At 39.6% G+C, this 21,899-nt stretch overlaps 1 protein-coding gene across 4 annotated transcripts in view; it reads right to left on the bottom strand.

Annotated features, from left to right (window-relative positions):
• Positions 1 to 13,397, bottom strand: part of WIPF3 (WAS/WASL interacting protein family member 3) — a 37,928-nt gene extending 24,531 nt beyond the window's left edge. The window contains exon 1 of one of the 4 annotated variants that reach the window (XM_058832457.1): positions 13,361 to 13,397. The gene's annotated coding sequence lies outside the window, so the exon portion shown is untranslated. Of the gene's footprint in view, positions 1 to 11,499; positions 11,566 to 12,696; positions 12,757 to 12,955; positions 13,092 to 13,360 lie in introns of those variants that run through there. The other 3 variants (XM_058832458.1, XM_058832460.1, XM_058832459.1) reach the window with 3 other exon arrangements.
• Between the last annotated feature and the right edge of the window lie 8,502 nt (positions 13,398 to 21,899).

Genomic DNA, 21,899 nt, shown 5'->3' with positions numbered 1-21,899 from the left:
TTCTTTTGATAGTGAGACTTGGATAAATGCTCTGAACACATCTAGTTTTACATCTTGTTCTACATTCATCATATCATGATTATTTTCTGAGACTCTTCATAATGTCATATGAAACCATGTCAAAAGCTCTACAATAACACAAAATATGTTATGTGCTTTGTATTTTCTTTCTGTAAGGCTTTATCTTAACAAGAAATTACACTGGTTTCTCACATTTACTCTTTATACATCTCTCTAGGTCATAATTTGTTTCCCTGACTCCTGAAAGGTCTTAAAAACATTTTTCACATTTTAATGTTTTACTAGAAATTTATGTTAAGTTGAAAAGATCACAACTCCCAGACCCTATTCCCCTTGCTTCTCCCTTCATTTTTAAAAGCAGGCACTCCATGCTTTTCCAGAATCATCTGTGTAGGAAGGAGGCTTGACAGTTAAATCTGGAAAAGTTCAGAAAAGAAGACAATATAGAAATGAGGCAAGTTACAGTCTCGAGTGGAATATCTGTCTGTTTTGCTAGAGGGTTAGATTGGAAGAGGCAGTGAAATTAAAACGTACGTGCAGACTTGTTCACTTCCTACCCAGAGTACATGAACAATATCCCGATAATATCTGAGTATTTTTCTCTTTTGCTATCTTGTAAAATACCTAATGAGAGATCAGTCAAAAATTAAACATGCAGAGCCCCTGAAACACTCACTTTCTCCCTTGAGAGACTGCTGTGCAAAGGGCTGGCATAACAAAGCACCCTGATCAGTAACAGAATCGGTTACAATCACTTTAATAATCTCCTAATGAAGCTTTCCAAGAAAGCTGGCATCACAGCATCTCCACCATTTCACCCTCATTGTTGCCCTATTCAAAAACCCATTACCAGAAGATGTCTCTTTTCCTCAATTAAGCCATTCAAAAACACGGACATAAGGAGAATGAGGCTTCCCAGCTAATAATATGTTTCAGGTTAGTGTCTTCCTACCCTGCAATACAGGCCTTTTGTCTTCATTAAGGTTTTAGAATGGGAAATATGCTCTTAGTCAAATTAGGAAAAAAAATACAACCCACGCTCCTGTGGCAGACCACATGAATGGCAGCAGGAGGTAGAGCACATTGGAGGAAGCAGCAGTGGGAGAAAGGAAATGGGAATCAGCTCCTGCTGTTTAAAAGTCACAATCTGAAATGCCATCAGATGACTTTCCTAGCTGCCTCTCCAACAGTCCCTGCTCCAGCACCCATTCCTCCAAATGATGCAATCTAAATTCAAGGACTAGAAACCGTGTGCCCATCTACAACCCAAAATTCAGTGCAGAGGAAGGGTTCACCATGTAGCCCATTCCCATAGCCTCCTGTCCAGTGGGATCAAGGAAAAATGCCTTCTGTGGGGCTATAACACGCAGCCTTTGAATGAAATACTGGAAACACCGTATAGCTTTCCTCCCATGCTGTTTCAAGCCCTCTACAAATGAACCATCTTTCAGAAAATCCTGCTGATGTGCCTTCTTTTGTCTCTCAACACAAATTAGGAGGCTCGATGTCCTGACCTTGTCCTGCTCTTGTGTACACATTAAACTCATGTTTTTATACCAGCACTATTACAGGGTAATGCCTACACAATGAAGAACCACTTTCCAAGTGGTTTTCTGTAGCTTTGGTCTCACTTTATTCAGGTGTTCAAGTGGGCTTTGAAAGGAGTGCTGCCATCTCACAAGTAGACAATGTATGCTGATAAAGGCAAGAATCTTCAAACTCACAATAAAAAACATTTGGCTCTTAACATTTAGTCACAACTGTACAATGGACACTTTTTAATATGTAGGATTGGCTACAATAACCTCTTTTGTATTACTGCAGCAATATCACATGGAATGTATTGAAAGAAAATTACGGAACAGGCTGCAACACTTTCAATATATCAACACACATTATGTGGAGTTCCTTGGTTAAAGGCTGTATTTCATCTGCCTCTCCCCTCATTATATTATATATACATATATATATATATAAACCCCATGGTCAGTAATTTCACACAACAGCTTCAGAACATGCCAAGTTAATGGATTTTCACATAATAATCTAAATAAATTCTGAATTAAAAACAAAAAAAAGGAGTATCATATTGATCAGTTCTAGTGTCTGCTTAGAGCCAAGCAATAAGGAAATGCTACAAAGTATCCTTAAGGCACATGTGCCCTTTCTCCACTCCTCTAAATATACATTCATATAATTGGAATAGAGGGGTCTGAACTACCCCTGAGGGACAGAAATAAAAAGATATAGTTCAAAGGGCTGGCAATAGGTGGAGGGGAGGAGCCTGTATGTTTAACCTCAGTTTTCTAAGGCAAGAAGCAATGTAAATCTCACCTTGATTTAAATATCACAGAACAGAATCAACCCAAACAATTGTAGAATTTATTGCAAAAAAAAAAAAAAAAAAGGATAAAAAAATCCCAAACCTTGCCTTTTCTAGTCCACCTCCCAACCAAAGCAAGGTTGTACATTTTTTTTAGTACTTTGTGAAGTCTAATTTTAGGTGTCCCAAATAATGTGGCTTTTATTATTTCCCTTGGGAAGCTCTTTCCCAGTAAAATAACTCTTTTAGTTCAGATTGCCTGACATGCAGCCTAATTTCTCCTTCTCTTAGTTTTATCCCATTTGCACTCCACTGCAGATGACTCTACCTTGTTCCAAACAGAATAGTTTCTCCTACTGCTCAGCACCAGCTTTGTGGAATATAAGCACTGTAATTCAAAAGTACATTTGCAAGGACTTGTTATACTTTTTGAGTTGTTTTACTTCTCACAAGGCAGTGAATTTCTTATCAGTCAGAGAACATTATTGCTCTTCTCTGATCTCAAAACAGCTGGTCTTCTTTTGTTCTCTTGGTAAGGATAATTCTGAACCTGGTAATTTCAGGTGTCACAGATTGTTCTCTGAGTGTTCTCACTGCGTGTGCTTTAATAGCAGCTGGGTTTAAGAAGAGGACTGCAGTCATCAATGTCAGAATTCAAGCTCCAGATTTCTGAAGGCCCAAATAAAGTCTTCACCCAGACTTCAATTTGAAGTGTCAGACAAGACAGAGGAGGTGCAGGTCTTTCTTCTTCATGGATTGCTCTCTCAATTTTGTACTAGATTTACCTGTGGGAAACTCAAAACTTATGCCTAAGCCTTTCTGTAGTTTTGGTCTCACTTTATCCAGCTACCAGACACACAAAAACTCTGATCCAAGCGCTTCCAAAGTCTCCTCCTGAAGTGTCACTGCCACAGCCTCAGTGCAAGGCTCACACAAACAAAATCCTGCTGGGAGCAGAGAGCCAAACTGAGAAAATGGATTTTGGAAAGCAGCTCACACATCTCCTGTCACACTAACATTCAGGAGAACCACCACAGGTGTACATGCAAAAACTATTCCAAAATACCTTCACCCATCAAGGAAAGGGAAGGCATGAAACAGATGTACCTTCAATTTAGTACAATGTCTAGAAGGGGAAAAGACAGAGGGGAAAAAAAAATCACAATTATTTAAATGTGCATAATATGCATTTATAGACTAAAAAAACTCTACACAGGGATATTTTTTAAATGGCTAATGTCCTTAGGTCTTTAGGTGGTATAGTCAATAACATGAAACAACACAGATGGAATTGAAAATCTGACCCCTACAACCAATTTGGAGAAAGGACTGCAAAATAACAGGTTCATTACTACTGGATTTGCAATCACTGCAGCTTCACACTCTGAAGTAGGTAATTCCACTCTGGGGAAATGTATAGGTTTTCTACTTTCAGAGGAAGACTGGGGTAGATATTTCAAAGGTGTGCAGGAGAGCTTATCTATAATATTGGTCTCACTTTCTTGATTAAAAACTGAAGAAAAAAAGACCACAAACTGGTTTTATCTTTTAATCAACTTTTATATAATCAAATATGATTTCCTGATTAACTGTACTGTTCTGAGTTATGGCTTTTAAGTCCTTATATTTCAACAGAAAAGTCAAATAATTTCAAAATTACCTGTGAAAAAACAGCATCAATAAGCATCTGCTCAACTTTCATGATCTCAAAAGCAGACAATTAGCATAATTGTGTGCTCATTTTCTCCTGTGAAACATCACTGAAGAATGAGATCTCCACTAATCTTTTAAAGACAGTACAACACATGTAGATACAGGGAAGATTAAAAACAGAGAACAGTAGATGTGTGTTAACACAGATCAACTTTCCTGCTGTCACTATCACACAACTGGGTAAGACTTGGAAAAAGCTTCTGTTTGGAATGAGCTGGTCTAGATTCTAATTTTAAGAGAATCAAACCATTTAGTTAAAGCATTGGATGCTACATTTTTTTCTTCTTTTTAGAGTGTGAATGACTTTTTGAGTTTAGAGAACACAACAATAAAGAACCTAGGTAGAGCCTCTGAATATCCTATTTCTTTTTCACCCTGCAACTATAACCCATTCACAAAATAATTCATAGTCTCTGTTGCATTTGAGACATTTAAGAACTGCGCAGATGTGTCAAACTGTTATAAACTTCATTTACAGAAGGAAGGCAAATACCAATACACACATACACATCTTACTAAATATATATATTAAGACTTTCACACGTATCCTACAGGTGACTAAGAAAACTCCAGCCTTTCACCATCTCCAAACAATTGTACATGTGAATTGTGTACAACTTGAGAGAAATTTCTGCTCTCAGTCACCATTTACATCATTGCAACTTAAGGCAGAATCTGGCTTTTTCAATTCCATTGGAATGTGCAAACCTTAATGAAGGGCTTTTCTCCATTAAATACCTGATGAAACACTTCTAAGCAGCATTTGTCTTCTACAGGGTCTGTATGATTGTCTCACAGCATGTAATAGTATCCTGAATTTAAGCCAAGGACTGTAAGTTCCCCTGAGCTTGGACTATTTCCACCAGGCTTAATGGAGTTGGGACTGCTTCCCCTTTCTGCCTGAAAAAAACCCAGCATGACTCTTATTCAGTCAGAAGCCTGATAAAATTGCCACAAACTGTTCAGGGCTGACCCAGCAGGAGACTCCAGGAATCTGAGGACGCCTTGCTTCCATGTGTGCTGTGGGCAGATCTCTGCTGGGTTCCCTATGGTGCTGAGGCCAGAAATTACAGTGCTGCGCCTTGACAACCCTCCCTTCAGAGGCAAAGCTGCACAGATGACTTCACATCCCTACATATGACTATTTCAGGGTGTAGTTTCCTCTGTTCCTTGGGGATCTGTCATAGAAGATTGATTGTAAGGGAGCAGAATAAGAGAATTCATCATCCTCTTTTAAATAAGGAGTAAGGAAAAAGAACAACACATACAAAGAAATATGTTGTGCCTATAGTAGTGTTAACCTGAAGTTAGAGAGTCCAAAGACAAATGAGGTAAATTAGAAGTAATCAGGACTTGCACAGACATAACTTTTCAAAGGAAACAATTTATACAAAGGATTTCCTTGAAATCAATACTACATCATCCACACAAAGACAGACATGGCTCATTTCACTTCCAGATATGCAAACAATGGTGAATTTGATATACAGCCATTAGCAAAGTTAATCACTGGCCTAAACTAAAGACTGTGCAGCTCAGTAGACGTTCAAGGTCAGGGCCACATTCTCAAGACAACTGTTTACTCTTATACTCCTCAAAAGTATCAGTGTGAGCAGAGCTTTATCTCTGTAGCAGTAATTTGATGTTTCAGGTTAACATTTGCAAGTTTTGCAGCCTCTGCTAAGAAGCTAATTGTATGTTTTCACATAATTATTAATCATCTATTCCTTTATAGTTATTAATATATTTATTGACTACTGTTTTTATAATAGAGTTATTTGAAAAGTATACCTATACATAGAATGGTTTCCACAAAAAAATGCCAAACATTGTTTAACCAATTCCCTTAACAGAAGAAAGTTTTGCTTTCCAATTAAGTAACTAGCATCAAAATAGAAAATGCAAACAAGGCAGTATTCAGCATCTTGTTCTTCTATATTTGCTACAGACGGCTCAAACCTTGTTTTAAAATGTCAGTCAAGTGAAAAGAATTTGCAAACGTGGGTATCGGAAGACTAGAGGACTTTAAAAAAATCCAGCTCTTAAATAATTTTGTAATTTCCACTGTCAACCACACGATATTTTATCAGAGGTCCTATTTTCACAGCTTTACATCTTGAAAATGTAAATTTATAGAAACCTGCATGCAAGCCACGTGAGGCTGATAGCTATCAGCTTTAGAAACAGTCTAATACTGGCAATACAAGAAAAATAAATTTTGCAATTCAACAGGAACCATGCTTCCCTACAATACAGTCTGAGGCCCCAGCATGGACTGTGGTCCTTGTATGTGCTAAGCAGAATTGTCTTTCACAAGGGATGTAAAACACAATGATCTGGACACCTGCAGGAATAAGCTGTCAGGGAAATCCTCACCTCAAAGAAAGAATGGGAAGCTTTGATTCTGGTTTTCAGTGAAATTGTGATTACTTAATTTCTATTTCAGTGGTAAAAATGTTAGCCCTAATGGCCTAACAAATTAAACTAAAACTTCTGAACATTCATTCTCACTTTCATGTCCTTTTCTGTCAATCCTGTTGAAGCTGCTGTCCCATTTCTGTGACATAAGTGATAGCTTCATCTCAGATGTTTACACCAGAGTAAGGCTTCCATACTTAAAAGTACATAACTATAAACCCCTATGTTATTAAGAAAGTCTTTCTATGCTACTATAAAATTGCATTTTTGGTATTTTAACTAACTCATTGCTCTGAAAAAATAATATGCAATATGTTCTTATTATCCCTTAAGTGTAAAAGCTGATATCAAACTTCTATGTGCATAAAGGTGTAAATATGCTTTCTTGTACATAAATTTGTTAGCTGTTTTTGAAGGCAGTGCACGAAGAATTTAGCTCCAATCTTACATCCATTTACTCAGGACAATGATTTTGCTTTGTACAATGAACAACAAATTGCAGTCATTTGCAATTGCAACAAAAAAAAATATTCCTGACAAAAGATGTTTTGATTTGTAGGCCTAGTTCTGAATTGCTAATAAAACCAAGTCCTGATAAAAAAAACAATATTAATTTATTAAATTGAAGTTTCAGCCCTTTGACTTATTAAAGGTCTTCATTTGTAATTCCTTGGGAAAGGCATTATATTTAGAGAGGAAATTGTGATTGATACCTACCTGTACACATGGCACAAGCAATGAACATCAGGGATTCAAAAATACTCAACTAACTTTGCTGCCTGATGAAGAAGGAAAATGATTCTAGGGATTAAACGGCAATAGAAATTTTTTGCATTTGTATCTAGGCACAAAGGAAAAAAGTGGTTTTCTTTGAACAGCTCCCAAGTATACTTGCAGAGCAATCAGTATCTGCTACCATCAGACCAAGCAGGTTAAAGATGAGGACTCCCTTCTATCCATGAATTCCGGTGTCAAGTTTTATGCTGGCTTTGGACTTCAGCTTTCATATTAAATAGCCTGGATCTGGCCCATCCTCTTTTTTTATTTCACTTCGTGAATATTTCTTCCCTTTCCTAGAGGTTTACCAGTCTCTCCATTCCCACTCTCCACTTTCTTTGCCCTTGTCACCATTCACTGCACTGTTGCCTGCTGTTGATGCAAGGCAAGGCAAAAAAAGGCACTTTATTTAAAAGGTAGAGCTGTCTGCCCGGGGGAAAGAAACACTGCACATGGAGCAAAAGTAAGTAACTCTGCATGGTGATACTACAGGTTCAGCATGTGATACTGGTACTGAGAAAAACAGAAGAAATGCAAAGCTAGGTTGATCCAGCTCTGAAAAAACCCAGAAAATGTGATTCTAGGAGATACCAGGGTGTATATCCTAACTTGAACTGTTAAGTATTAATGCAGATGTACAAAGCCCCAGCTGGTGGATTGGATAAAAGATTGAAGTGTTGGAGAAAAACAAGCAGGTGTGAGCAGAGGAAAGGAGCAGAGAAACCACAGCATACCCATTTTGCACCTACTCCAGGCCTTTGCAGCTCTTGGTTCAGTCTGTTCAGAGCAGCCCAAGTAGCCCACATGGGACTGCATCATTTATCCCACTGTTAAATCAATGTAAACTCATGATCACTTGATCCAAGGATATTTTGTACAATCCGCTTTTGCATAATTTCCTTGCTACTTAGTCATTTTAAGGCTAAAAAAAGGCTTTCATTCTGCATTAAATGCCCTGTTAGGCCCCGCATCTATCATTCACACAGTACATTACAGGGATAGTCTCCACCCCCTCTGCCAATTTACTAATCTAGGGGCTAATACATATTTTATTTTTTTTAATGCCAAATTTTCCTTTATTTTCAGTAGAAGTGAGATCAGTTCTTTAGGGTTTAATTCTGAAAATACTCCAGGAAACATGATCTGCAGCAACAGAAGTAACATCACTAACGTGTGTTAAGCTGTTCACACTCACACAACTGACCAATAAAAGCAACTTTCCGTCCAAATCCCGGGCAGGATTTGACAGATATTTTTGCAGTGATTTACATATCCCCAAGAGGAGCAAACATTCCCTCTGAAAACGAGTTGCTAAAACCCCAGTCTGTTTTCCTGATATGTAAGCCTGGCTTGGCTTTTATGTGCCTCATGATTTTCTTTATGTGTCTACTCACCTAACACAGCAGATCTATAGATTTTGAACAGATACAGTGTTATTTATTTTCTTCTTTAGCATATAAAAAAGTCTATAACTGACTTGGACAAAAGCCAAAACCTGTAAGGACTATTTTTTTATACACATCAGTAGTGCTGCTGCATACATATTTTTCTCTCACACAAAATTATGTCAGTTAGGAAAGCAATAACATAACAGCTTTAAAACAATTGGGTACAAAAGAGGAACAAAAGAGCCCAAGAGCTCCTCTGTGATCCACTACCTTATTCTGTTCTCCTTTTCTTTTTTTTGGTTATTTATAATGAAAAGAGGAAAACATGATATAGCAACTAGAAAAAGTTAAATGGTACAGTAGTCATTTACAGACCTGAGTAAGGCTCGTGAAAGGCACCAACACAAAGGGGTTACTATCTCTAAACCTATTCACCCACTTCCTTCATTTTACCCCTCTCTTATGAATGAAGCAGAAGCACTGTAATTTCTAGCCAACACTTCCATTTATCAAGGCAGGCATGGCAGCTGCCACCAGTGTAAATGGAAGATGTAGAATATCCATTACACAGAAGCTGCAGAGCAGACACAATTTGTTTAGTTATCTTAGACACTTGTAAGAGCAGGGTCAAGACTGAAGTGCTTTCATGCTGAATTTTCTGTTCTTATGCTTAGAGAACTTAATCACTTAGGGACTTTTGGCCCACTTTTCCTCCACTTTTCACTTTAGCACTTACACTGTAGCTATAGCATAGCTGCTATGTTGCTGTGCTCTGCCTGGGCTGGCTGTAGAGTGACACCATTCGCACCACAGAGGGTTATACATCTATTTGTAACAGTGGTGAAAGATGACAATCAGGGTCAATGCATAGGAGAATTAGGCTCTCCCTGCATGATCTTCTTTGAGAGAGAGATATTTCTGGTGGTGAAATCTGTATCAGCTGTTGTTTCAATTACCATGGCATGAAAACATGCTCTTCACATGTTGTGAAAATCCTTCAGCTGTTTCACATTCTTTCAAAGCAATAAAAAGGCACCTCTACAGCTGTCATGTATGTAATACTGAATGAATCCACTTCATGATACTCAGAAGTCAAATTAAGGTGGGTGCATTAAAAAAACACAATTTGGTCTAAAAATACAGACTCTTTCCAGTCTAGAAGCCCCCAGAACATTTTTTTTCTGTTTGCAAATATAGCACTCTTTATATCTCTGTTCATCCTGGCTATGAAGCCACCAGACAACCCTGATGCAGAATGACCACAGATAAAAAAGCAACTGTGAAGTACCATTAAGGTTTTGCTACAATAAGTCCGTTTTCAGAAAGCTTCAGTCTTTCAAAGACAGTAACTACTTTGTTTAAGAACACAGACTAATTGAGGAAGATCTATAAGAACAGTGTTAAAGGCAGTCCAGAAAGCTGCATCTCAAAACTGCATAGCAGCCACGGGTAACTCAGTGTAATGTGAGTACTAAAGACTTCTAGATAAAAGACTTTACTGGATATCTCACTTGATTATTATGTTTATTTATATTCTAATTTCATATACAGTCTGAAGAAGATAGGAATCTTTATTCTGGTGCAGCAGAGCCTAGTATAAATTCCCCAGAACTTAAACCTTAAACTGTGATCTCATTTATTAGAACTTAAATGAACTGCTTAAAATACCCACATAATAATGCAGCAGATGCTCACACACATGCAGGATCAGTAACTTACAGGGAAAGAAAGCTGAGCCTGTGCAGTCTCACCTACTTTGCATGACTGAAAAGAACTTGTCCCAGTCATGGAGCACAGAAAAGCTTCCACAAAAGCAAATGCTTCTGAAAAAAAATAATGTAATTCTTATAGGTGACTTATGACTTATAAAAAAAGAGATTTGATATCAGTCTTTTCACTGTTTTGCTTCTCTTTGGAGCTAAAAAATTTTTAATATTTAACATAAGTTAATATTTTTTTAAGATGTAAAATTGTAAATTGTGTTATTCTACTATAGAGCTCTCAACATCTGTCTCTTGAAATGCAAATATTTTTCTATTCGTTATGACTAAGATATTATTTTTTGTTCAAGGTCTTCTTTTCAGAGGACAATGAGTTTCCCAAAATACTGACCTCATCAAGCAACAAAATTACTAAGTATAAAGATCATCTATTAACATCTGGCTATATCTTGTTAGAACATTCAACAAACAGTGCTAACTTTCATGGTGTGATTGCTGAGATGTGACAGTGCTATGTTTTGATTTACCGTTAAAAACCAACTATCTAAATACTTTCTGCAAGTTCAGATTTGGTAACCATTATGTAAAAAACTCCAAACATTGACTGTACTTTCCCCTACTGCAGTAACAGAAATTGAGATGTTACAGGATCTTTATATTTCCTCTTGTAGGTGGGGAAGGAGTGAGAGAAAAAAAGAGGAAGTTGCTTTGTATTACACGACATGATTTGATAAATACAGTCATATGTTGCCCTTTCCAGTGCAGTACAATCACAGAATCTGAATTTCAAGTGCATCTCAATCATTTTCAGGCATAGATCCAAACCAGCAATAACTTGAGCACTGCAGCTAATGAATTAAAGATTGCATCTGCCCCTAAGCAACCAAAGTCTGTATGCAAAGCTGGTCAAACTATTTATACACCACTGCTTTTAGAGAATATATATCCTTTAGTAAAAAAGATAAATAAAAAGTTTCATACTGAAATTGAGAGCTCCATTCCCTAACCTGCATCTTCTACAGGAAAAACATCAACTCCCACAGCATTCTTCCTGATGATGAGTCTAATCCAGATTTTATCATTATCATCTACAGCAAAACAGTCAAAGCAGTCTATCAATTAAAAAAAACACACTCACGCAATCTGCTTTAAGGGTCCCACACTGAGCTCCTCATTTATCTTGCACATGGAAGCCGGTACCTGGCAGCAAAGTAAACTCAACCATTCCACTGCACTCAGGGCAATGTCCCGTATGAGCCGTGGGTGGCAGCAGCGTCTGCACCGCCTGCACATTCCAGCCGGGACACTGTTTTGGGTCACAGGTTCACGCAGTGGACGGGAACCATCCCCACGCACACAAGTGCATAGAGAGTGTCCCAGCACCCATCACACAGTAAAGTCGCATTCATTTCCTTGACCATCTGCCCTATGGCTTGTCCTTCAGGACAAAGCACGCGAACCGAAGATGTGAACACCGATTATACACGCTGTGAAATAAACAGGAACTTGTACTGCATATACAGATGGAGTAAACTGAAAGCACTGATTGTATCAGGAGGCAATTCAACGGCTTGATTCATGCAGCGTGCACAGTAACAGGTATCACTGCTATCGCAATTTCAGCAATATGTCACTGTCTGAATCAGCAGGAGCACCTGCAGACTTTAGCCCATAAATCCAGACTGCCCCAAGACAGGTCTGTGTGGAAATCACTAAACTTTACATCTATGTTTCCTCTCCTAAATCAGACTTATTTTGCTATCTTTCAGAAATCTTCCTTAGTAATATTCCACTTTCAGGACCGAATAAACCAAAGGCACGCTGGTCTCATGTGTCCTCCCTATCCTCAAACTCCCGAATTTCTTGAGCAACACAAGCCCAGCCCCACCCCCCACAACCCCAGAGATGCAGGGTGTCATATATCCCATCATCTCTATGCCTTTGCAAACTCCCAAGAGTATCCAAAGAGAAATAGAAAAATCCGCATGCTACTCATTACCAACACATTCCCTGTCGCTCTGTATCAGTGCCAACAGGCTGATGCGAAAGTCATTAGATTTTAGTCTCAATTTTATCCATGTTAGTTATTATTAAACCTTAAGAACTTCTTTCCAACATTTCTCCAGCATTCCCCTCCCAGTATGTACACAAGTACTTAATAATCCACAATCAGCCCCGTTTTCTCGGCTGACCTATTCCGGCACATCTACTTCAAGGACGAGAACTAGGGGAAAAAAACCCCAAACTTCTTGTCATCCACCGCCGCCGGAAAACAACCCGTGTTCCTCTGCTTGACGAAACAGAGGAGCAGCACCGCGCACAGCCCCTGCCTGACCTCAGCCACGCTTCCTTCGCCGCCGCCGGCAGTACCCACATCCCAGAGGCACGGGTGTCGCGGTCACCCCCTGCCCTGGCTGCCCGGGGCCGGGGCCGGGGCCGAGCCGCAGCACAACTTTGCCCACCGAATCGTCTCTGCCCCGGCAGCACCGGGGGAACCCCGGTCCCGCGCGACGCTCCCGGCCGGCCGAGGCTGTGAGGGGCGCCGGGGGCACCGGGGACCCCCAGCCCCGCCGCCCTACCCCCGCCGCTCCCACCTGCTTGGCGCCGGTGCCGGCGGGGCCGAGGCAGCTCCTCCCGGGCTGAGGGCGCCAGGTACGGCGGCCGCCCGTCTCTCCTGGCGGGGGGCGGGGAAAGGAGCGCAGGGATCGTAGGATCCTGAGGGGAAAAAGCCCGCCCCGGTCTTTACGGGGAAATAAAAATAAATATATATATTTAAAAGTAGTAATTTCACACACATGCACACGCGTACCCACCCCCGCCCACCCACACTTTCCATCCGCACCCCTGGGGGCGCGGCGGCTTTGGTGCGAGGGTGAAGTCCAGCTGCAGCCTGGCGCACCCTCCCACATACTGGTGCCTCGGTAGAGCCAAAGCTTTTCTTAAAAGCCCACGGGGATGCCACAGTGCTGCCCCACGGCACGGAAAAAAGATGGCAGTACCTCGTCCCCCTGCCCAAAGACGTCCACCTGCCAAACTGCTTCTGCCCTGCAGTGCCCTGAGGGCCTTGCACTTGGATCTGGCTGGGCGCCCTTGGCTTTTGTACACCTGATAATGCACTACCATCTGGAAAAAATATAAAATCTTGTTTTCTTCTGGATTTATTCCAAGGCTGCTTGTAGATGGGAACATTAAGGTCTTGCCCTAATGAGCCTTCCATGTTTCTGTCAGGGCTAGGAGTTGCAATGGAGCAGCCTCCCAGAACAGCTGGAGGAATGGGGCACCCCGAGTTTGACATGTGCGAGTGTCTCAGGAATGACGATGCTGATGAATAACTTAAAAATCATAATGTGGGCGCTGGTCTGCCCAGCAGCCTTTGGATGGTGTTTTCAGGTGGCTGAAAAGTAGGCCCATCTTCACTGGATTTCTCTGGAAAACCTGTTAACCTGTAGAAATGTAAAATGGTATTTTTCATTGCTTTGCTTGCTTATAAAGCAGTCCAGACAAATCAATGTCACTTGGACTTGAATGATGGCAATGTCAGCCTGAGATTGGTGGAAGGTCAACAATGGGCTGTTGTGACAGTTCTGCTCATCAGGGCAGGGGCACGAAAATCAGTGATCTTGATCTCCATGTCCCGTCTGTCCAGAGGTGTGAGTTTGATTTATTATTCTGAAAATATCATCCTGATTGTTTGCCAGATTAAATAATTTTCTGTCCTAAGTACCTACCCCAGCAGTCAGGGAGCTCTAAACCCGTTTCCAGCTGGTCACTAGTTTGAACTTTAAGGGACAAAACAAAGCCAAGAGGGTCATAGGTAGTGCTCCAGAAAAATAAAAATGTCAGCATTTACTTAAAAAAAAATAAAATAAAATACCACACTTGAAAACTGCTTTCATGATTCATGCAAATTAGTCTCAGCTGAGACTTGATTTTAGGTTGCTAATGCTGAAATGAACTTTGTCCACCTTTTGGATTAGATAGAAAAAGAACTTCAGAGGAACAGCCTGCAAGAGCTGCAGGAAAAAAATTGATTTTGTCCCATTTCTATAACTTTTCTTTCATTTAATTTCTTTCACTTCCCAACAAGGTCCACATAATGACTGCAGAATTTGTCCAGTGCAGCAGCAACCATTTCTACCTATGGGGCTGGACTGACCCAGTACAAAGGCTGCACGCTGGTCTGGTCTGAAACAATCAGCTTTTCCTGTGGTACAGTTTGCCCACATTTAAAACACTGTAGGAGGTACTACTGCCTCTTGGCTAGTTACAGAAACTTGTCACGCATTATATTTCATTCAGAGAATCCTACTGGATTGCATGCCTAGAAGTTACGAGAGTCTCCTCTTTCTGCTTTGTCTTTGGGAGATGTAGATGAAAAGGAAAAAGGAAAGAGGCCTTTCCTATGCTGAATTGGAAGGAGGGCACTTCTGGAGCGCACAATGGCAGTGGAGGAGGTCAAAGACTTCTGCACAAACTTCAAGGAGTTCTGTGAAGGCCAGGCACTGAAACACTCATTTCTTCTGTTTCTCCACATGTAATCCTTCTTCTCCTTCTCCTCCTCTTCCTCTTCCTCCTCCTCCTCCTCCTTCTGCTTGTCTTCCTCCCAGCTGTATCCAATATCACAGAAAGAGGACACAAGCAGGGACAAAACTGACCCTACATTACCCCAGAGGATGTGCTTTTCCTGGGTTTGATTATCTACTAATTTAAGATTATTTGAAATGTTTTAAATACTGAAAACTTGCCTCAAACACATTTGTAGCTAACATAGATATGTTTTACAATGCATAGCCATAAATGCAATTTTATTTTCCATACATTCTGCCTGCATAACTGTTTAAAATTATGTTGTACTGCAATTATATTTTTACTCTTGACAAATACTTTTTAACATGGATCAAACAACACATCAATTTCTTTAGAACAGGAGAATCTCTGTATATATATTAGACTTGAGCTACTGGTTCTCTGTAGTTCCTTGGTACCATTTCACAAGCAACTGTAAGGTTATTTTGGGTTTTGTCAGGTTGGGAACATGTTTCTGAGGTCAATCTGGTGAAGATTTTCTGAGTGGCTCTGCTGAGCAATATAACGGCCTTGGCCTGTCATCTTTGTGTTCCAAAACAGACAGCTGTTAGACCTGGTACTTTCCTCCTACATTTCTTTCCTTTGCTGTGTCCTGCACAGCTGAACCCCAGCTGAATGTATGTTCAGCCTTGTTAGACTTACGGAGAAATTTTTTACCCTTTCTATTTCTGGTCCTGGCCCTCCTGCTGAAAGCCAAATTCATTATGAGCCTATAATTTCTAAAACATTACAAAAGTGTAGTCTAAAAGGAGTACAAATGAATGCCAGGATAAATCCAACCTAAACCAGAATGAAGCAGAGTCTCTGTCTTCTATACAAAAAAGTCATGGCCATTAAAGACAGGAGAGATGTGCATAGCCCGTGGTGAGCTGCTATAGTATCTGATGGAGACTGAGAGAAATTTCATTTTGATTCACCATTTTTTACTACAAACAAATATAAATTAGAACAAAACCCCCCACATAACTTCATAGGAGTTTCCTCCTGTTTGTAACTTGTTCAATATTAGGTGATGATCATTCTTAGCAAATATATAATTGACCATTTCTTAGTTAAAAATACCTTTCTGCACTAGAAGTGTGTTTATGACACTGTTATCCTTAAGACTCCTCGAAATCCCATAAAATAAAATGAAAAATACCTGAAATAAATGAAACCAATGAAAAGGAGGTAGTGTGTCCCAAACAGAAAGGACCATAACTATTTGGCATGGTTACTGATTTTGAGAACAACAATCTGTGAGGCTTTGCTGGCATGTGTCAACATAAATACTTACCAAAGAAGTGCTTATATTTATCCTAAGTACTTACACTTATTTTCCCCTCCAGACAATATAAGGAAAAGCTGAAAATCTTCTTACAGCATGTGTGCCTTGGTGTTTTGAATAAGAAGCTCATGTAAAGCTTTCTGGTCACCACTGAACACAAACAAAAAAAACATGTCTTCCCCACACAAATAAAAAAACCCCAACTTTGATCAAAGCTAAATATGTCTCAAAAAATACAAATTGGTTTGTATTTGCCTTTGTTTATGCATGTATTTGTAAAATTTAACAAAAATATCCAGAGGTCAAGGCATTTATGATTAATGTAAAAAATTGTTTTTGCATAAAAATGCATGAAACTTACAAGCTTAAGAGCAAAAATAAAAAAAAGTTTCTTCCTTTCAGAGTGCCATTTGATTACACTTCTTGATAGCTTTCAATGTTTGAAAATTGTTACAATAATAGTCTCAGCCATTGTGTTTGATGACTGCTAGCTTTAGAGCTAACACAATTAACAGAGACATTCCTATGTATGAACAGAGATATTCCCATGTATTTGGCTCCAAATATTTACCTTTCCCTTATTATTGGTACAAATGAAGTGCTTTCCATAGAGAATTAATAATAGCTCAAAACTTTAATTTTCTCTAATACATTTTAGTAAGAAATTCCTAAAAGTGCATGAATTGCTTGCTGCTGAACAATGGAACCATGTTTACAATTGCAGTTTAGACCGCAATATTGAGGAAAGCTGTAGACAAATAATTAGCAGAGATGATTTCCCTAGAGGGGAGATATTAGTGTTTACTTTTTTTCTGTGTTTTTAATCCAAATCCTAAACCCTTACTCCTGATCTTGTTGAGCAAGCTGTTTGCTGAGTTCATTGGAAATGATGTCTAAGTACATCCAGGCTCCTAGTAAATAATTAGTGCCCAATGTCAATTCTTTCTCTAATTGCATTTCTTCCGCTTATTTATGTTTGTGCTGTGGGATATCTTAAAAAGTATCTCTTAGGGAAAAAACTTTGGATTTTCCTCGGTGCTTGGTTCTGCCATTCATTTTCTGCATGACCTCTGTGAAAGTACTTAATCACTTTTAATAGTGCGAGTGGAACAAGAATGCATTCATTAATATTTGTGAGGCTGCCAGACACTATGCTGCTGCAAGCATTTACAGTACCTTAAAAAAAATATAATTGCACTATCCAGCTGGTTAATGTTTATCCAGTTACCGAACAGCTAAACAAAAAGCAGAGAGGCAGACCTACTGTTTGCTCTCATCGGTATTGAGTTTGAAAGGAATTTTTCCATGTTAAAGCTGTAGAATTAGGCAGTAGATGAAATACCATTAGCAGGCCTCTGTAGAGAATAATGAGCTGAAAGCATGCCCGGTGCTAGTCTGCAATTAGGGTGAAAAGTGAAATAGGGCAAGAATCAGAACACCATTTCGGGCTCTCACTTTTTAGAGCGTGCCCTTTTCATCCCCACCAGGGGGAGCCTACTTGAAGTCAATAATTAGGAGGCACAAATAGCTCGTGTGAAGAGGATGCTTTCCTTTGCCACTTTCTTGAAATAGAAAGATACTTTGTGATCTTTGAAAGACTTTCCCCCCCTCGGCTACCCCTCCCCTCCTTCCCACCCCGCCCTCCTAAATTCCTTTTGCTTCAGCTATCACATTGTACCAGAGAAGCAGCATGAGTATTTTTCTACATCCCAGGCCTATTACTCTGAACACTTCTGGTTTTAAGCATTGATGTCAAGTACATGATTCAGCTCAGAGTTTGCCTAGAACAGCAAATGGAAGTCTCCTGCATCATGGCATGCACAGCTATTAATGCTGCATGTGCAACTCAGCACAGTCAAAGTGAGGTGAGAGTCCACATCCGTTCGTCTTGAGTACAAGTGACCAGATTGTCCTTACAGCTCCTGACAGTAACTCAGGCATAACTGACTGTTCTCAGCAAATTATTGTACCTCCTTGTACTCTGCCTCTAGACTGCTCCTCTTCTCTGTCAAGTTCACCATCAGTCAAACCTGAAATACTCTTCAACTCTGCAGTCCTTAAAATCATGCTATGCTCATATAGAGAGGCCAGTCTACGTTGTTGGATAGTAGGAGGAATGGAGGCAGCAGGCCTTGTGATTTGTTTGCATAAGCAAATTTTCAGCTTTAACATGTAGATATATTATTGAAAATCCTTCAGACTTTCTTTGAAGTAATAATTTGTCCCTTTGTGTCTAAAGAAAAGTATAGCCTTGTTTAAAACTGAGATTTCTCTTTTGAAACCGAGAAATTCTTTACTGTGTGGATGGTGAGGCACTTCAACAGGTTGCCCAAAGAAGCTGTGGATACCCTATCTCTGGAAGTGTTCATGGCCACATTGGGTGGGACTCTGAGGAACCTGGTCTAGTGAAAGGTGACCCTGCTCATGACAGAGGGGTTGGAACAGGATGATCTTTAAGATCCCTTCCAACCCAAGCCATTCCATGATGTTAGTAAATGCCTGTTCAGCATTTCAGCACTTAACTACAAAGTCTGTAATTTTATGTTCTGCTGCCGATGAAAAACATTAACGTAATACCTGTAGGAACAAGTGGGTTCACACATATCCTTTACAAGTGGTGGAATCAACAATTTAATGTATGTTTAAAAGCATTTTTTCTCTTTGATAAGTAGTTGCTATCTCTCTCAGCCCTCTAAAATACTTACAGTACTTTAGACTCATTGTGGGGATCTGAAGAGGGGAGTGCCCTCTGCTGTGCTGAATGCAGATAGGAGTTTCAATCAAGTTGTTAAGGGGGAAAGATTGCACTAGAAGGACTATCATCAAGTTCACTGTCAATATTCTCAGCAGCAGTTACTATCACTGTCTCATTTTGCTCAAAGTGACATTATTATTTCAGTCATTCAATGAGGTAAAATTCAATAATAATTTGTTATCATGGACTGCTTCTAAGTGGAGGATTTCTTCTCATATAAAGCAAATAATACAGGTTATGGTATGGCATTCAGGACATATTACTAGCAACAACAGGGCAAGACTCAAAAAGATTATCATGGATAATTGCAGGAGGAATGGCTGGAGAGGGAGAAATTATTGAGAATCATTGAGAATGAACAGACATCTTGAAAATGGAAAAAATAGTAGTCACAAACCATAAGCAAGAGAGTTTCACAGCTGGGAATACAGTGCCAAGAATCTGTTCCTCCTGGCCTGGGCTGCTTTTTGGAAAGGCGCTACATCCACAGAAGCATGGAAGGGAGCCTGTGTCGGTGTTGAGGAGAGCCAGAGAAACAAGCTTGCTGAGCATCAAAGGGTAGAAATGCTGCTGGACTGGAGTTCCAAAGGGGTAGGACTTCTCTAGGTACTCCTGGGAGGAGATTGAGTGGTTTCCCTTTGTTTATGTGGTTACTGAAGGCACTGGGATGGAGGTAGCTATTGGAAAGAAGATTGCTGGGAAAGGGAGACAATCAGATAAGCATATGGAGGGAAATAATAACTTCTGTTTGTGTGTTCACTACTTACTTTTCTTTCCCTGTAGTTGCATCCCTTTCAGGCCAGACCTTCCAATTACAGAGCTAGCAGAAAAATGGAGATGAGGAAACAGAGCAAGTATCTATGATCAAAAGTATTTCTCCCACACCAACCTTGAGCTCACTCATGCTGTAGAAATGTAGGAAGCAGGGAGATTAGTATAGAACAATGCATTGCATGTGTTTTCTTTCCACAAAACACTGAAAAAAGTCTTCAGAAAAGGTGTTCAAAGCCTGAAATGGGTGGCAGGAGCAGCACAACTGACATTTTTATCTCACTACTTTTTTTAGGATAAAACTTGACAACATGTTGGCAAAAAGTATCAAAAGGAGAGGATTTAACTCTCTTCATTCTCTTTCTTTCTTCTGAAATATTTTTTCTCCCCTTTCTCCTTTTTCTTTTTCTTTTTTTTTTTTTTTTTTTTTCTATTTATGGCAAACTGACACGATAATTTCTGGGAGTTGGTGGTGTTCCCATAGAAACAGCCTTGATTTGATATCACTGCAGGTTGCTGCTGTTATTCTGCTATGTTCTAATTACAATAAAATTTTTGTAGATACATTGTATTTAAATCTTCAGACTTTTTTTTCCTACGCAATTGGACTGGTATAATCTCCATTTTTCTTATGACCATTTTTGAACAGGGGCCAAAAAAATTACGATGATCAAGACACTGTTCTCTTTGAAGCAATCTTTTTGTCTCAGTTCTCCAGCATTCATAAAACCCAAGTGGGCTTTTATGCCTAATAATAGTAGTTATAAGTGGCTTTAAGTGATTTGTGGGATAAAAGCTGTAACTGTTACGTACCACTGAGGAACTGCTTCTTTTACTCAATGTTTAATGCTTTGTAATAACAACTGTTTTTGTTTCAGGATTTCAATGCACTTTCCATTATTATGACTTAAAGTGCTAATGAATTCTACATTAAAAGCCAGATGCAAAAGTATTTGAGAAAAAAGTCTCCAGAGAAATCGTTCAATTGCCTGCAGTAACTGTCCTACAAGTTACAAAAGGCATGGTGTGTCAAAAACACTTTTTCATTTTCTTGTTTGCATCCACTTCTCCTGTAGGATATAGACAAGGCTTAATTGCCAACTCATCTGTTCAAAATACTGAGATGAAAATAAAATTGTGGGTTTTGTCTGGTTTGTGAAGTGAATGATATTAAAGGATGGAAGGGTAAAGCAGGATTCCTTCGAGTTTGTGTGAGTTTGAGAGAGATGCTCTACAGTTCTTACTGATGCTGACAAGGATGCCTCACCTTCTTTGACATGTGAAAACTAGTTGCAAGGTTTGCTATCACCTGGTTTGAGGTGACGAAACACCAAGGATACAACTCAGCTCTCATTCTCTGATTTCTCCACCTGTTGTGGCCTAGCCCAAGTAACCACAAGCATTTGTGTTCCTTGGTAGAAGGCAACATGAGTAACACTACAAATTTCATCACTCCCAAGGAAAAATAAGATTAATAATCTTTTGTAGAGGAGATGGCAATTTATATAAATGCAGAAGTCCTACAAGTGGAAAATCTATGAACAGAATTTGGGGCAAGATCTTTTTTCTGCTTTCTCTGTCAGAAACTTGCCATCAAACTCCCTTCTATTTAGTGCTATTATTGTGCTTTGTCAAGTCACTATGTTCATCCTCAGATAAACTCTCATAACTAAAGAAAATTTACCTGAGCATGAGGTGAAATGGGTCAAAGCTGAACACATTTTCAGAAAATACTGGGATATGAAGTGTACCGAGGCAGGGTCATATTTTTATTCTGAGGCTTGAGTGTGATATTTGTTGTAGGATCAGAAAAAACTGTCTGAGGATCCTTGATAGCACAACAGTAAAATAATACAAGAATATTTGTTCCCTTGGAAAGTGTTGCAGCATCTAGAACTGCCCAATCAACTAATCTCATAAGCATAGCATGTACTTCAGCTCAAAAGCTAAATGAGTAAACAGAACTAGCCCAGATGAAATAATTTCTATTTGAATTGAATTTCCAGGGTTAGCAAAGACAGTGTGCAGGGGAGCAGCTCAGCACTAATCAGGCTGATTATTCTGGTTTCAGCACGAGAGGGCTGTGGAATGGGGAAGCCTTCCCCTAAAGCTGCTTAGGTAGCCTGCAGCTCTCTTCCCCTCTAGAAAGCTCTGCAGC

The sequence above is a fragment of the Poecile atricapillus genome, chromosome 2 (genome assembly GCF_030490865.1).
Source record: "Poecile atricapillus isolate bPoeAtr1 chromosome 2, bPoeAtr1.hap1, whole genome shotgun sequence".
Lineage (NCBI taxonomy): Eukaryota > Metazoa > Chordata > Aves > Passeriformes > Paridae > Poecile > Poecile atricapillus.
Note: the sequence above shows the minus strand (reverse complement) of the source record. Positions and strands in the feature narration are given on the sequence as shown.